Consider the following 17,794-nt stretch of genomic DNA (forward strand, 5'->3'; position numbering starts at 1 on the left):
GCTGGTGAACCACTCATGACTAGCTGGGGGGCTGGTGAACCACTCAGGACTTGCTGGGGGCCTGGTGAACCACTCAGGACTAGCTGAGGGGGCTGGTGAACCACTCAGGACTAGCTGGGGGGGCTGGTGAACCACTCAGGACTAGCTGGGGGGCTGGTGAACCACTCAGGACTAGCTGGGGGGCTGGTGAACCACCCAGGACTAGCTGGGGGGCTGGTGAACCACTCAGGACAAGCTGGGGGGGGGCTGGTGAACCACTCAGGACTAGCTGGGGGCTGATGAACCACTCAGGACTAGCTGGGGGGGCTGGTGAACCACCCAGGACTACCTGGGGGGCTGGTGAACCACTCAGGACTACCTGGGGGGCTGGTGAACCACCCAGAACTACCTGGGGGGCTGGTGAACCACCCAGGACTAGCTGGGGGGCTGGTGAACCACCCAGGACTACCTGGGGGGCTGGTGAACCACTCAGGACTACCTGGGGGGCTGGTGAACCACCCAGGACTACCTGGGGGGCTGGTGAACCACCCAGGACTACCTGGGGGGCTGGTGAACCACCCAGGACTACCTGGGGGGCTGGTGAACCACCCAGGACTACCTGGGGGGCTGGTGAACCACCCAGGACTACCTGGGGGGCTGGTGAACCACTCAGGACTACCTGGGGGGCTGGTGAACCACCCAGGACTACCTGGGGGGCTGGTGAACCACTCAGGACTACCTGGGGGGCTGGTGAACCACCCAGGACTACCTGGGGGGCTGGTGAACCACCCAGGACTACCTGGGGGGCTGTTAACCACTCAGGACTACCTGGGGGGCTGGTGAACCACTCAGGACTACCTGGGGGGCTGGTGAACCACTCAGGACTAGCTGGGGGGGCTGGTGAACCACCCAGGACTACCTGGGGGGCTGGTGAACCACCCAGGACTACCTGGGGGGCTGGTGAACCACCCAGGACTACCTGGGGGGGCCTGGTGAACCACCCAGGACTACCTGGGGGGTTGGTACACCACCCAGGACTAGCTGGGGGACTGGTACACCACCCAGGACTACCTGGGGGGTTGGTACACCACCCAGGACTAGCTGGGGGGCTGGTACACCACCCAGGACTAGCTGGGGGGCTGGTACACCACCCAGGACTGGCTGGGGGGCTGGTGAACCACCCAGGACTAGCTGGGGGGGGGCTAGTACACCACCCAGGACTAGCTGGGGGGCTGGTACACCACCCAGGACTGGCTGGGGGGCTGGTGAACCACCCAGGACTAGCTGGGGGGCTGGTGAACCACCCAGGACTAGCTGGGGGGCTGGTACACCACCCAGGACTGGCTGGGGGGCTGGTACACCACCCAGGACTGGCTGGGGGGCTGGTACACCACCCAGGACTAGCTGGGGGGCTAGTACACCACCCAGGACTAGCTGGGGGGGGCCTCAGATGCTGGCAATGACAGTAACACCCTCAACAGGAAATTGCCTGTGCGGCCTTGTCTGCTTGTACCAGTTTCCGTCTGACGATCATGTTTGACTCTCGTGTGTGTGGTAGTACGACCAGTAGCCAGCGAGGGGTCGTGCACGGTACGTCTGGCGGTCGTACGACGGGCGGAACTTACGCGGTGGAAGCCGTTTTCATGGGCAAAGTCAGTCACTTTAATAGTAACGCTTATGGCCACCAGATGTCAGGTAAGCTAATGGGCACACAACGACCGTGGCGCGGACTATCCTGTTCCACATTGTCTTAGCTGAATGGCGTAGTTATCTTGAGGTTATCTTGAGATGATTTCGGGGCTTTAGTGTCCCCGCGGCCCGGTCCTCGACCAGGCCTCCACCCCCAGGAAGCAGCCCGTGACAGCTGACTAACTCCCAGGTACCTATTTACTGTTAGGTAACAGGGGCATTCAGGGTGAAAGAAACTTTGCCCATTTGTTTCTGCCTCGTGCGGGAATCGAACCCGCGCCACAGAATTACGAGTCCTGCGCGCTATCCACCAGGCTACGAGGCCCCTTACCAGGCTACGAGGCCCCTAGTTTGTGTTATTACGTACAGCAACAGTGTGTGTGTGTGTGTGTACTCGCCTATTTGTATTCACAGCTGCAGGATCGAGCTTTAGCTGTTGGACCTCGGCTTATCTAATGCAGTGACTCCTGACCTATTTCCTTATATCTTTCCTTGTTTCCTTATATCTATATCTTAACATATCTTCGTTTCAAATTAAGAATAGTGTTTCCTCCAACATCCTGCTCATAACTAATTACATTTCCCTCTTACTCTTACTCTTACAAGAAAACTTCCTAACATACCAATCACTCTTCTGACTCTCAATCTTCCAGCCAGCCTTTTGTTCTAGTGGTCTTCATTTTGAACATGTTTTCCACTGTAAAAAATCCCACTTATTATGTCTCTTTGTGTCTCCTCTCTCTCTTTCTTTTTCTCTAGCGAGAAAAAGACCGTCGCTTCATGCAGGTCGGCGTTCAATCCCCGATCGTTCACAAGTGGTTGGGCACCATTCCTTCCCCCGGTCCCATCCCAAATCCTTATCCTGACCTCCTTCAAAGTGCTATATAGTCGTAATGGCTTCGAGGTTTCTCCTGATAGTTCCCTCCCTCCCTCTAGCGATGTCAGGTCTGTTTCTTTCAGTCTTTCTTTATAACATCCCTTTCAATCCTGAAACAAGTCTGTTGCTAACTTTCATTTTCTTCTCTTCCTGTTTTTTCCCATTTTAAGTTTTTTAAGACGAGAGGTCTGGCGAAGGCTGTGTACAACGTTCTAAATGACTCCTTATGGCACCTGTTTCCATTTCCATCACCTTACACTTGCTAGTACTGAGCTCTAACAGCCATTTCTCGGACTAATTCTAGCTTCTATCTTCATCTACCTACACACTTCGTATTAACTCTGCATCATCTGTAAGCATCAACATACTAGATTACGCTCCTGAGGTTAGGTCATGTCATAAATGAGAAATACTCTGGGTTTCAGCAGCAATCCCTGAGGTACTCCGCTTGTCACTCTATGCCTGTCTGACTACCCGTCCCTCACTGTGACTTTTTTACTTCTGTCTGTTAGGTATTCTCTTATCCATGCGAATGCTCATCTACTTAGTCCTGCCTGCTTCTCAAGTTTATGTAGTAGTTAGCTTCTTGTGTTAAATTATGTCAAAGGCGCCTTTTTGGGGGCAATCCAAAAATGGACAACCTGCCACACCTTGTATCTCTTGTCTTATCTGTGATTGTCATAGATCGCCAGGCGTGATTTCCTGTCCCTGGCGCCATGTTGGTGCTTCTTTATATATCTGATCTTCTCTAGGCATTAACCTAACCTTATCCACACTATTCGTCCCGGTACCTTGCAGGGGGGGATGCTTGTCACTGAGCCTGGGGCCAGATTCACGAAAGCACTTACGCGAGCACTTACGAACGTGTACATCTTTCCTCAATCTTTGACGGCTTTGGTTACATTTATTAAACAGTTTACAAGCATGAAAACTTCCCATTCAACTATTTTTATTATTATAAACAGCCTCCTGGTGCTTCCGAGCTCATGAACTGTTTAATAATTGGAAACAAAGCCGCCAAAGATTGAAAAAAGATGCACAAGTTCGTAAGTGCTTGCGTAAGTGCTTTCGTGAATCTGGCCCCTGGTCTATAGTTTGGTGTCTCCTCCCTATCTCCTGTGTTATATATTGAGGCGACATTTGCTACCTTCCAAGAGCTGGGTAAAGCTCCCTTCTCCCCTTTGACTTATTAAAGACTTGAGCTACAGGTATACTGAGCCACTTTCTTTAACTCTCACTGTGGCTTTTCCTGGTCCCCTCCGTAGCTTTAATCCCATCTAATGATGCTGGTTGTCTCATTTCCTCTGCCGGTATCTCAATACTTATAAGTCTCTCGTCAAGGATTATCTCCTCTCTTAGCACCTATAGGGCCTGCACGCTGCTCCTAGCAACAGCCTGTTGGACCAAGCTATCACAAGTCAAGCCTAGCCTCGGGCCGGGCTTGGGGAGTAGAGGAACTCCCAGAACCCCATCACGGTATGATCACGGTAAAGTATGCACAGTAAGCTGTGCCATCACAGTCGTCAACACACCGTGGAAGCTGGTCTTTCTAGCTCCTTACAGATATCTTTGTCATTTCCTGCATGCTCTCCTCCTCTCTTGAATGATCTAGTCACGCGGCTCTTATTGCTTCCCTTCGTATATGACTGTGTTGTAACTTGGGATACAACGTCATTTGTCCTGGGGTTTTATTTTTCTTAAAATCTTCTTATGTTTGTGTACTTCTTATTAACTATAGAAATTGCTTTATCCTTTCCCGTGGTCTACTCTCCTTTCTCTTACCTCCCTTGACTTATGCCTGTTGCTGTTACACACACACACAGCAATCACAATAGTGTGATATATCAAAGTGAACATCCCGTGCGCAGGTTCGAACCCTCAACACGGCCCTTATGGATCTGGTCTATTGCTGTTGATGCAACCATATACTCAACCACCTGGACCAAACGATCACAGCATGGCTCATTGTGCTGTTGAATGCTCTAAGTTTTGGACCGTTTCATCACTTCGGGTGAAAAACCGGTGCAGCTATAGTCTACAGTAGACTATAGGTGCGTCTCACCCCCATCTTTGCTCTTGTACTTTTACATGTTGCTTTAAGAAATTACCTCCATAACGTTCAATAAGTTTGCTCTCCATGTTGCTTAACCACCGTGTGGTTTCTCGATTTCCGATTGTGTGTGTGTGTGTGTGTGTGTGTGTGTGTGTGTGTGTGTGTGTCCGAACCATTCAGTGTGGGGCAGGAGCTCGGCTTGAATGTGTGTGAAGGAGGGAGGGAGCAGAGTAGGAAGGAAGGAAGGAAGGAAGGAAGGAAGGAAGGAAGGAAGGAAGGAAGGAAGGAAGGAAGGAAGGAAGGAAGGAAGGAAGGAAGGAAGGAAGGAAGGAAGGAAGGAAGGGGGTAGGAGGGAGGCACCAACCAGGAGCCAGCACTGTCAATGGTCTCTGCTCTGTTGCCTCTGTAGATTGATAAGCTTCCCTTCCCTCTAACACCAACGCCTCTCCCTCCCAGCACCTCCCAGCCCCTCCAAGCACCTCCCAGCCCCTCCCTCCCAGCACCTCCCAGCCCCTCCCAGCACCTCCCAGCACCTCCCAGCCCCTCCCAGCACCTCCCAGCACCTCCCAGCACCTCCCTCCCAGCACCTCCCAGCCCCTCCCAGCCCCTCCCAGCACCTCCCAGCCCCTCCCAGCACCTCCCTCCCAGCACCTCCCAGCCCCTCCCAGCACCTCCCTCCCAGCACCTCCCAGCCCCTCCCAGCACCTCCCAGCCCCTCCCAGCACCTCCCAGCACCTCCCTCCCAGCACCTCACGACACAATTGGCCCATACAGTTGTTACGTCACCAGCTGGGCGGCGGATAGGCTGAGAACAACGATCAACAAGGCCTCCACGTTATTGGAAACACGTTCGTACTGAACAGCCCAGCAGTGTGTAGCAGGATTGAGCGAGAGCTTGCACAGGTGAAGGTATTACGGGACATTGCTCATGGCCCCGCCCGCACATTTAAGCTTAGGGGGCATATAATGAAACATTCAAATTCAGCATCAATGATATCATCTGATATCATTGATGTCATCTGATATCATCCGGGAAGTTGGCACTGGCAACAGAGCCGGAACCTTTGATCTGGCATCAACATCTGGCCGTGCCACGTCTGGGAATCACCTCATTAGAGCGGCACACTCCGGTAAAGGGTGCCAGGGGGCCAGGGGGGGGCCAGGGGGGGCCAGGGGGGCTATCCAGGTCTCCAATGACAGATACGCTCCAATGGTCTCTTTAAGAGTTCGGCTCAAGTTCCATCGATCTGCTCCAGAGGACAACAAAAATGCGATCCGATATATTCCCAGCCACACAGGTGGTGATAACTCTATTACCAGTTATCACACAGGTTGGTGATAACCCAAGTAGACAGAGAGAGAGAGAGAGAGAGAGAGAGAGAGAGAGAGAGAGAGAGAGAGAGAGAGAGAGAGAGAGAGAGAGAGAGAGAGAGAGAGAGAGAGAGAGAGAGAGAGGAGGGAGAGTAGGAAGGAGAGTTCACTAATTGCATCCAGCAACAAGGGACTCTACAGTAATCATTGAACTTGGATTGAAGCCTTAAGACAATCCACAAGAGGCCCTCCACCACCTCCCCGCCCTCAGCCTCTCCTTCCTACACACACACTGCTAATTACCACACAACTTTTCAGGCTCCGATCATCACAAGTTTAGCACATGTCCATCAACAGACAACACTATAGAGAGACAGCTGTTAACATCATGTCTTTCGAGGTCTATATATATATATATATATATATATATATATATATATATATATATATATATATATATATATATATATATATATATATATATATATGTCGTACCTAATAGCCAGAACGCACTTCTCAGCCTACTATTCAAGGCCCGATTTGCCTAATAAGCCAAGTTTTCATGAATTAATGTTTTTTCGTCTACCTAACCTACCTAACCTAACCTAACCTAGCTTTTTTTGGCTACCTAACCTAACCTTACCTATAAATATAGGTTAGGTTAGGTTAGGTAGGGTTGGTTAGGTTCGGTCATATATCTACGTTAATTTTAACTCCAATAAAAAAAATTGACCTCATACATAGAGAAAAGGGTTGCTTTATCATTTCATAAGAAAAAAATTATAGTAAATATATTAATTCAGGAAAACTTGGTTTATTAGGCAAATCGGGCCTTGAATAGTAGGCTGAGAAGTGAGTTCTGGCTACTAGGTACGACATATATATATATATATATATATATATATATATATATATATATATATATATATATATATATATATATATATATATATATTGATAAACAGAAACACGGGTGACAATACGAACATCTTGTTTTATTAAAATATTTACTTTTCAATTAAAATTCATAACGATTCAAATCCTCACTAGCATTCATCATTAGATCTAAAATACAGGAAAATTCGAATTAAAATTAACAATTAACAAGAACTTATACTAAAGACATGATTACATTCTTAAGATACGAAAATGACAATAGTTATTCAACAAAGAAAACTCGACAAGGAAAAAATACCAAATTTGACCAAAAGTCAAGCTAAGTAATGACCAAACAAAGTAAGATACGATAACATTCAACATTGATAATAAGGACTAATTGAAAATCCCAATTAAGATCCTAAAGAGTCTTGCATGGAATCTTGGATCACTACCGAACTACCAATGTCACACATTATAAAGAAACACATTGTAAAATAATACACAATCCAATTGTTATATTCAGTTTCACAATTAAACAGAAAATTATACTTCAAAAAAAAAAAAAATAGAGCACCAAAAACACAAATCAAGGGGGAAACTAGACAATTAAAGAATATAATGTGCAAATAAAACACACTAGACTAGTGCTAGAACTAAGAGGCTTGAGTTACGAGGAAATGCTGCGTGAAATGCACCTCACGACACTGGAAGGCAGAAGAGTATGGGGAGACATGATCACTATCTACAAAATTCTCAGAGGAATTTAAAGTTTAGATAAAGATAAACTGTTCAACACGGGTGGTACGCGAACAAGGGGACACAGGTGGAAACTGAGTACGCAAATGAGCCACAGGGACGTTAGAAAGAACTTTTTCAGTGTCAGAGTAGTTAACAGATGGATTGCATTAGGCAGTGATGTGGTGGAGGCTGACTCCATACACAGTTTTAAATGTAGATATGATAGAGCCCAGTAGGCTCAGGAACCTGTACACCAGTTGATTGACAGTTGAGAGGCGGAACCAAAGGTCCAGAGCTCAACCCCCGCAAGCACAACTAGGGGAGTACACACACACACACACACACACACACACACACACACACACACACACACACACACACACACACACACACACACACACACACACACACCCACACACACACACATCCACCCACACACACACACACACACACATCCACCCACACACACACACACACACACACACACACACACACACACACACACACACACACACACACACACACACACACACTGCTCAACTACACAGATGTGCAACACAAGCTCAGTAGTGTTACACTCAACTGTCAAACACAAGCCGTGTTACACGTCCCAGTAATGAACAACTAAGTTGAGTGATGGAACACAAGTGTGAGCGGCTTCAAGTCAACACAACGAAGTTCCCTCTCAAGGTGTCGAACACACACACACACACACACACACACCAGCAACTTGTTAGAATAATACTTCTTATAAATTCACCAACAGTTACACTGTTATTTTATTGACTTAATTATTGGCTCATCTAACTAAGGACTCTAAAGTGCAAAGTCTTTATGATTTAAGACGGTCGAAACATTGGACAGAAATTTGCATACGAAAATAAACTGATTAATCAATAAGACCTGATAATAATATTATTAATTAGATTAAATTAGATTAGATTGGAGACCAAGATTCGAGATATTAGAGATTCCAACTTCGAGCTGGAATCATCATCATCGAGCTTCGAGCTGATGAGCATCAATGTAAAGTCAACTTTAAGCGACAACTTATAAAATATTAATCTTACAATTTAAGTCTGAAAACATCAGCCGTAACAATACTAAAATACTATTCATAAAACCGTGAAATAAAAAAAAAAAGACTGAAGTGGACTAATTTGGGAAAACAGTTGTTTAGAAACACACGTCAATGTTGTGAGGGAGATGAATGGAGATGCCAGCGTGTGCTGGCACCAGGTGCCATACCCGGCGGGCCCCGGGGTCGAGAGAGAGAGAGAGAGAGAGAGAGAGAGAGAGAGAGAGAGAGAGAGAGAGAGAGAGAGAGAGAGAGAGAGAGAGAGAGAGAGAGAGAGACCCCTCAGCTACCAATCATATTCCACTACCATCCCCCCCCCCCCTCCCTCCCCCCTCCCCCCCCTCTTCCCTCTCAATAATTCACATATGCCATTGTTCCTCCGACTTGTAAACCCTTCACTCATTACAACCCTCAAGCACTTAAAAGGCTCAACCACTTACTCATTCCTTAATCTTCATTAATCTACTTAATCCAATGGTCCCTCATCATGCCCTTCCCTCGTATCATTTATTGTTTCTTCTTGTTCCTTCATTATCATCAGTATTATTCCACAAGCCTCCCCCTCCCCCCTCCCTCCTCTCTACATTCTCCTCTTCTTCCCTGGCCTCTTCCTCTCTCCATGGTGGACCAACACCTCTAATTTATTTTGTCCTCTATTATATCTATTACTTATATTTATATCACACACACACACACACACACACACACACACACACACACACACACACACACACACACACACACACACACACACACACACACACACTTGCCTTACTTAAAGGTAAATCTTGCCTTACAGGCTTGATAGAATTCTACGATCAGGTGACAAAGATTAAGCAAGAAAGAGAGGGCTGGGCGGACTGCATTTTCTTGGATTGTCGGAAAGCCTTTGACACAGTACCGCATAAGAGGCTGGTACATAAGCTGGAGAGACAGGCAGGTGTAGCTGGTAAGGTGCTCCAGTGGATAAGGGAGTATCTAAGCAATAGGAAGCAGAGAGTTACGGTGAGGGGTGAGACCTCCGATTGGCGTGAAGTCACCAGTGGAGTCCCACAGGGCTCTGTACTCGGTCCTATCTTGTTTCTGATATATGTAAATGATCTCCCAGAGGGTATCGATTCATTTCTCTCAATGTTTGCAGACGATGCTAAAATTATGAGAAGGATTAAAACAGAAGAGGACTGTTTGAGGCTTCAAGAAGACCTAGACAAGCTGAAGGAATGGTCGAACAAATGGTTGTTAGAGTTTAACCCAACCAAATGTAATGTAATGAAGATAGGTGTAGGGAGCAGGAGGCCAGATACAAGGTATCATCTAGGAGAGGAAATTCTTCAGGAGTCAGAGAAGGAAAAAGACTTGGGGGTTGATATCACGCCAGACCTGTCTCCTGCAGCACATATCAAGCGGATAACATCAGCGGCATATGCCAGGCTGGCCAGCATACGAACGGCATTCAGAAACTTGTGTAAAGAATCATTCAGAACTTTGTATACCACATATGTCAGGCCAATCCTGGAGTATGCAGCCCCAGCATGGAGTCCATATCTAGTCAAGGATAAGACTAAACTGGAAAAGGTTCAAAGGTTTGCCACCAGACTAGTACCCGAGCTGAGAGGTATGAGCTACGAGGAGAGACTACGGGAATTAAACCTCACTTCGCTGGAAGACAGAAGAGTTAGGGGGGACATGATCACCACATTCAAGATTCTGAAGGGAATTGATAGGGTAGATAAAGGTAGTCTATTTAACACAAGGGGAACACGTACAAGGGGACACAGGTGGAAACTGAGTGCCCAAATGAGCCACAGAGATATTAGAAAGAACTTTTTTAGTGTCAGAGTGGTGGACAAATGGAATGCATTAGGAAGAGATGTGGTGGAGGCTGACTCCATACACAGTTTCAAGTGTAGATATGATAGAGCCCAATAGGCTCAGGAATCTGTACACCTGTTGATTGACGGTTGAGAGGCGGGATCAAAGAGCCAGAGCTCAACCCCCGCAAACACAACTAGGTGAGTACACACACACACACACACATTGGAATGCATTAGGCAGTGATGTGGTGGAGGCTGACTCCATACACAGTTTCAAGTGTAGATATGATAGAGCCCAATAGGCTCAGGAATCTGTACACCTGTTGATTGACGGTTGAGAGGCGGGACCAAAGAGCCAGAGCTCAACCCCCGCAAACACAACTAGGTGAGTACACACACACACACATCCCCAGGATGCAGCCCGTAGCAGCTGTATAACTCTCAAGTAGCTATTTTACTGTTAGGTGAACAGGTGCATCAGGGTAAAATAATCTCTGCCCATTTCTTTCCGCCTCCGCCGTGAATCGAACCCGGGCTCTTAGGACTACGACCCCCCCCCCCCCGAGCGCCGTCCACTCACCCACGAGATGTGTGTGTACTCACCTATTTGTACTCACCTATTTGTGTCTGCAGAATCGAGCACTGACTCTTGGATCCCGCCTTTCGAGCATCGGTTGTTTACAGCAATGACTCCGGTCCTATTTCCCTATCATACCTAGTTTTAAAATTATGAATAGTATTTGCTTCCAGAACCTGTTCCTTAAGTGCATTCCATTTTCCCACTATTCTCACGCTAAAAGAAAACTTCCTAACATCTCTGTGACTCATCTGAGTTTCCAGCTTCCACCCATGTCCTCTCGTTCTGTTACTATTCCGTGTGAACATTTCGTCTATTTCCACTCTGTCAATCTCCCTGAGTATTTTATACGTTCCTATCATGTCCCTCCCTCTCCCTTCTTCTTTCTAGTGTCGTAAGGCACAGTTCCTTCAGGCGCTCTTCATACCCCATCCCTCGTAACTCTGGGACGAGTCTCGTTACAAACCTCTGAACCTTGTGTGTGTGAGTGTGTGTGTGTGTGTGTGTGTGTGTGTGTGTGTGTGTGTGTGTGTGTGTGTGTGTGTGTGTGTGTGTGTGTGTGTGTGTGTGTGTGTGTGTGTGGGTGTGTGTGTACTCACCTAATTGTGCTTGCGGGGGTTGAGCTCTGGCTCTTTGGTCCAGTGAAATGTGTGTGTGTGTGTGTGTTATGAGTACACGGGTTGGGGGGAATTTGTAAGTGTGTGTGGAGGGGCGGTCGCGTTTGTGGATGGGGGGATGAGGGTGTGGGAGAGTGAGAGGAAAGGGGGGGGGAGGGTGGGAGAGTGAGTGAGGTGTAGGGAGAAGGTATGGGAAAGGTGAGGGGGGAGGGGTAACTGAGACGCTGGTGCTATTGGTCACCAAGTGAGGCACACAACCCACGCCTCAAGATCACCCTCAACTTTAGCTACGCTAATATTAAATTAAATGTGCGCGCGCACGCGCGTGTGCTTGATCATAAATACAAATCCTAAGAAAAAAGGAAGCAATATCCACCTTCACGCCCCAGAGCCAATTAAGACAACAGACGAGGGAGGGCCCCCTGCTGAACCAATCTCAACTATCCAACTTCTCCAGAATAATACAAAAAAAATCTTCCCCTTCCGGCCAAGGGGCCACAGAGAGAGAGAGAGTGCCAGCCAAGTGCCTCCCCGAGCAACACCATCAAGGGGGCGCCCAACTCATGAACCTCCAGCTGTGAACTGCCCCACTGGCCCGAGAATGGCAGCTAAGAGTTCACCTACAAATATTGAATCTTGATTAAACTCGGTAATTTTGAACAGAATTGTTGTTTTTACTTGAGAGCTTCCCGCGCGCCCCTTCCCATCAGGGCGGAGGGCCCTCGAGGCTCGGCCAGAGTTCCTGCTCCACCTCCTCCTCCACCTCCACAAGGACCGGAGGTAAAGTGACTGGAATTTGAAAGGAAATTGCCATGAGTTCCCGACGGCTCCCCCTCGACCCTCTGTGACTCCCCACTTCCCCTCCTTCCCTCGTGGTGCTGGAGGGCCACATTACCCAGTCCACACAAGGGCCTTCACGCCCAATCCTTGTGTGGGGATTGGGAGGGTTGTTGAGATGGTTATTATTGTGGGTGAGATTGGGAGCTGCGAGTCACCCCAATCTCTTACACATTACGTCTGAATTTAGCCGTTTGTCCGTATGGCCGAAAATTGACGTAATTTGAAAATTAAACAAAATTTAAATTAAATTTGGGATTTTTTTTCCTAAAACATTAAGTTAAGGCGGGTCCTCTGGTAGGTAAGGAGGACACGAAATTCTCCTAAAGTTTCAAAACGTCATGAAAAACTTTAATTGAAAGTGTCCCCTCCTAACTTAACAGACTAAGCTGTAGGACCCAAACAGAAAACGGGACAGTAAATCACTTTCGTGAGCCGATTTCGTTCTAAATTTCGTCAGTTTTTGGCCATATATAGCGCGCATACCAGCGAAAAGCGACGTTATTTTTGAGAGGACGGGTTAGGTGACCATCACACGGGGAGGAGGGGAGGGAGGGAAGGGGGGGAGGGAGGGAGGGAGGGAGGCAAGGGAAGGGATGGCAGGGGAGGGATAGCAGGTGAGGGAGGGCAGGGGAGGGGACGGGGCATGTTACTGATATTCACTCTGTCACCTAATCGATCAATCTCTTAACAATGTAAAACGTTTTAGAAACACTTAAAAGCATCCAAATATTGACGTTTCTCATGTGATGGCCACGACGGGTTAGGTGGGTCGCTTGGGTTCGTACGTCTCGGGTTAAGCAAAACCGTTGCAATTTCCTACGGAGTGGCACAAGGGGAGACCTGCTCCATGAGTGCTCGCTGGCTATTCCCCCCCCCCCCCCCGCCTCCCCCCCCCCCCCTCACCTCCACTAAGTATAAAATGCAACTATTATGCTTAACCAGAACGTATGAACCCAAGCAACCCCCCTAACCTATCGAGGCCAATGCACAGAAAACCTTAATATTACCATGCTTGACTGTTTGTTAATACGTCGCTTTTTTAACGGTGCTGTAGTTGAGTCTTTTTCGAAACTCAAGTGTGTCTGTTGGTAAGACCTCAACCTCTTTCCTCCGGCGTCAGTGAAGACAATAGAGGTTACTCTAGAGGCTGAGGTGGACGGTGTTGTGCGTCCCATACCTGGCTCGGGTCTCACTGCAAACCAAATACAGAACCTTCAATGGGTTCTGGTCCAGCCATTGGACCATCGACTTGAGAATGGTCCAGGACGGACCGAAACGTCGTCGTCGTCCCTTCACCTTCTAGTGTGTGGTCTGGTCAACATACTTCAGCCACGTTATTGTGACTCATCGCCTGCACATTAATGCATTAATGGAAAGATCATGTTCTACAAAAAACAAAATCCAGTTATATATACCTATAGTCAGAAGCGAATGAAAATCCTATGATGCCGTCTAATTACGGACTTGGACTGGATAAACAGGCTACAAACTAGCAGGTTCTTCTCAACAGTGAACACGTCTCTGAGCTTGAAGAACACGTCTCTGAGCTTGAAATACTGACTCAGTTTAAAGTCAAACCGCAGGTATAAGAAACTGCTACTTGTCTGATTCAACATTAGCGTCGACATCGTCACTCTGTGAACTGACAGCTGCACAAAAACTCTACAAAAAAGGGGAACGAATGCCTCTTATTTCCTCCAATTAGTCATCCAATTTATTTAACTGAGAGAAGGCAAAAGTGGTTCCCAGGGACCTCAAAGGAGTTGACCTGCCTGAGACCTGAAGGGCTGTAGGTCCTCTGGCCGAGGTTCAAAGCCGTGAAGGTATCTCTTATCCCAACGAGGGCTCAGGCCTTCCCTGATTAACGCGCATTATCAAACTCTTTCTGAATACTAACTGCTCGAGTGAAGATGTTGCTGGCGCCGTCTGCCACCGCCCTCGCAAGTGCCTGCCTCCGTCTGCACTGGAAGAAGCCTCTCTCTTCTAAAACTGCTAAACACACACACACACACACATCAGATGTATTCGCAGAGAGAGATCACTTTCAGTAGTGCTAATCGTTGATCACTTTCAGTATTCTCATCACTGACCACTTTCTCTAATATTCAAAGCTGATCACTTTCACTAATAGTCCTCTCGCTTCATTGTTGATAATGACTGGTATTATTAAGTTTTAATTGACTGTCAGAGTCGCCTGTAGTCCCCGGTCAGGGAGAGCCAGACAACACAACCACGAATCCATCCCCCAATCTTTTTCTCCTCGATTCCAGGACGTGTCTTCCAGGATGCCGAACACTATGAAGAGCTCTCCTGGCTTCCAGATTGAGTGTTCCAGGATGCCGAAGACTATGAAGACCTCTCCTGGCTTCCAGATTGAGTGTTCCAGGATGCCGAAGACTATGAAGACCTCTCCTGGATTCCAGATTGAGTGTTCCAGGATGCCGAAGACTATGAAGACCTCTCCTGGATTCCAGATTGAGTGTTCCAGGACGCCGAAGACTATGAAGACCTCTCCTGGCTTCCAGATTGAGTGTTCCAGGACGCCGAAGACTATGAAGACCTCTCCTGGCTTCCAGATTGAGTGTTCCAGGATGCCGAAGACTATGAAGACCTCTCCTGGCTTCCAGATTGAGTGTTCCAGGATGCCGAAGACTATGAAGACCTCTCCTGGATTCCAGATTGAGTGTTCCAGGACGCCGAAGACTATGAAGACCTCTCCTGGCTTCCAGATTGAGTGTTCCAGGATGCCGAAGACTATGAAGACCTCTCCTGGATTCCAGATTGAGTGTTCCAGGACGCCGAAGACTATGAAGACCTCTCCTGGCTTCCAGATTGAGTGTTCCAGGATGCCGAAGACTATGAAGACCTCTCCTGGATTCCAGATTGAGTGTTCCAGGACGCCGAAGACTGTGAAGACCTCTCCTGGATTCCAGATTGGGTGTTCCAGGACGCCGAAGACTGTGAAGACCTCTCCTGGATTCCAGATTGGGTGTTCCAGGACGCCGAAGACAGTGAAGAGCTCTCCTGGATTCCAGATTGGGTGTTCCAGGACGCCGAAGACTGTGAAGACCTCTCCTGGATTCCAGATTGGGTGTTCCAGGACGCCGAAGACTGTGAAGAGCTCTCCTGGATTCCAGATTGGGTGTTCCAGGACGCCGAAGACTGTGAAGAGCTCTCCTGGATTCCAGATTGGGTGTTCCAGGACGCCGAAGACTATGAAGAGCTCTCCTGGATTCCAGATTGAGTGTTCCAGGATGCCGAAGACTATGAAGACCTCTCCTGGATTCCAGATTGGGTGTTCCAGGATGCCGAAGACTATGAGGACCTCTCTCCTGGATTCCAGGACGTGTCTTCCATGATGCCGAGGACTATGAAGAGCTCTCCTGGATTCCAGATCAAAGTTGGCTCACAAATTTGATGACGAAGGCAAAAAATGAGATTACAACAATGGGGTAAACAGCGGCAGGCCATTGGCACGGTGCGGGAATTACCACCCCTAATGACCCACCTTCCCAACTGACACTCGAAATGCTTTTTATTACAGCTGAAATAATGGAACCCAAATTATTGTTCAGAGTTCCATATCGTGACATTAGAATAGTGTGATTTATGACTTTAATTACCTACAGATTCGTCAGTACTTGTGTGTTTTGTTAGGGGAGATATTGTATGGTAGGGGGGGAGGGCTAGGGTGAGGGAGGGGCAAGTGTGAGGGAGGGGTTAGGGTGAGGGAGGGGTTAGCGTGAGGGAGGGGCTAGTGTGAGGGACGTGCTAGGGTGAGGGAGGGGCTAGGGGGCTAGTGTGATGGAGGGGCTAGTCAGAGGGGAAGGGCCTAGGGTGAGGGAGGGAGGGGGCTAGTGTGAGGGAGGGGCCTAGGGTGAGGAAGCATGACCAGTATGAGTTAGAATGATCAGTATGAGGGACAGGTAGTATGAGGAGAGTGTCAGGTTGAGAGAGAATGTGCCCCCCACCCTCCCCCCTTCGCTAACTAGCCTCATGTCTACCACTAACGAGGCTGTTAACGTTAAATGAGCCAAAAAGGTTCACCTTAACGACCCACCACTTGAGGGTGATCACACACACACACACACACACACACACACACACATGCTTCACCAAAGAGCCAGAGCTCAACCCCCGCAAACACAACTAGGTGAGTACACACACACACACACACACACACACACACACACACACACACACACACACACACACACACACACACACACACACACACACACACACACACACACACACACTGCTCTCCGCTTATCACGGAGCATCTGGCTCACCAACACCCAGCAACACAACTCATCACAAACAACACAAATGTTGAGAGTGACACCGCCAGCACCAACAGCCTGGTCTTCCTGGAGACGCTGAGCTAATTATACCATTTCTTGCGTGTCTTAACAGCGAACTGTCTCGCCTACAGGAGAGCGGCCAGGCTGTTGTTGTAAGCATGTCAAGAACAATCTGTACAAGGAACCCCTCCTCCCCCCCCCCCCCGTCCCCTCCCCAAGCTCGCTAAACTAAATAACCCGAACCTAACCTAACCTAACCTAGGACCCAGGAAAAGAAAACGGGACATATCACTTTAATTTGGCTTTACACGTTTGGCTTTATCTATTTATTTATTAATTTTTGTTTTATTCTCTACCACAGACGTGGCCACACATTTACAGTGCTAACCAGCATATTTACATTTTCTTCTGTCCTCCATGGACAGGGTGAGTGATCTGTTCCTTCTAAGACAATATAACATTACTGTCCACCCTTCCTTTCCTGGGGGACAGGAAAGCCACGTTAGGCTTATCGAGGTCCGCTAAGCCGCCAATACTGACCTTACACAGAATGCTACCCACAACAGTTACCTACACCTTCCAGGTACCCGTCGACGCCAAGGTGTAAGCAAGCAAACCTGCCTGTCTAAACATATCTCCTCGCCCGAGAATGGAACTCGGGCCCATTGGTTGTGAGCGGCCTGCGCTTAAATTTTGCAGTTCAGTATATCCTCGTGAGTCAAAACATGAGAGAGAGGACGAGAGGTAGTATACTCAACTACAACACCATGCGATGAGTCGCCACATGAGTGTGGGTACTCACCTACAACATGAGAAGAGACGAGTGGGAACTCACCTACAACATTAGAGTGGCTACTCACCTACAACATGAGAGTGGCTACTCACCTACAACATAAGAGTGACTACTCACCTACAACATGAGAGTGGCTACTCACTTCCAACATAAGAGTGGCTACTCACCTACAACATGACAAGAGACGAGTAGGTACTCACCTACAACATAAGAGTGACTACTCACCTACAACATAAGAGTGGCTA

Source organism: Procambarus clarkii, chromosome 19, assembly GCF_040958095.1.
Source record: "Procambarus clarkii isolate CNS0578487 chromosome 19, FALCON_Pclarkii_2.0, whole genome shotgun sequence".
NCBI classification, from domain to species: domain Eukaryota; kingdom Metazoa; phylum Arthropoda; class Malacostraca; order Decapoda; family Cambaridae; genus Procambarus; species Procambarus clarkii.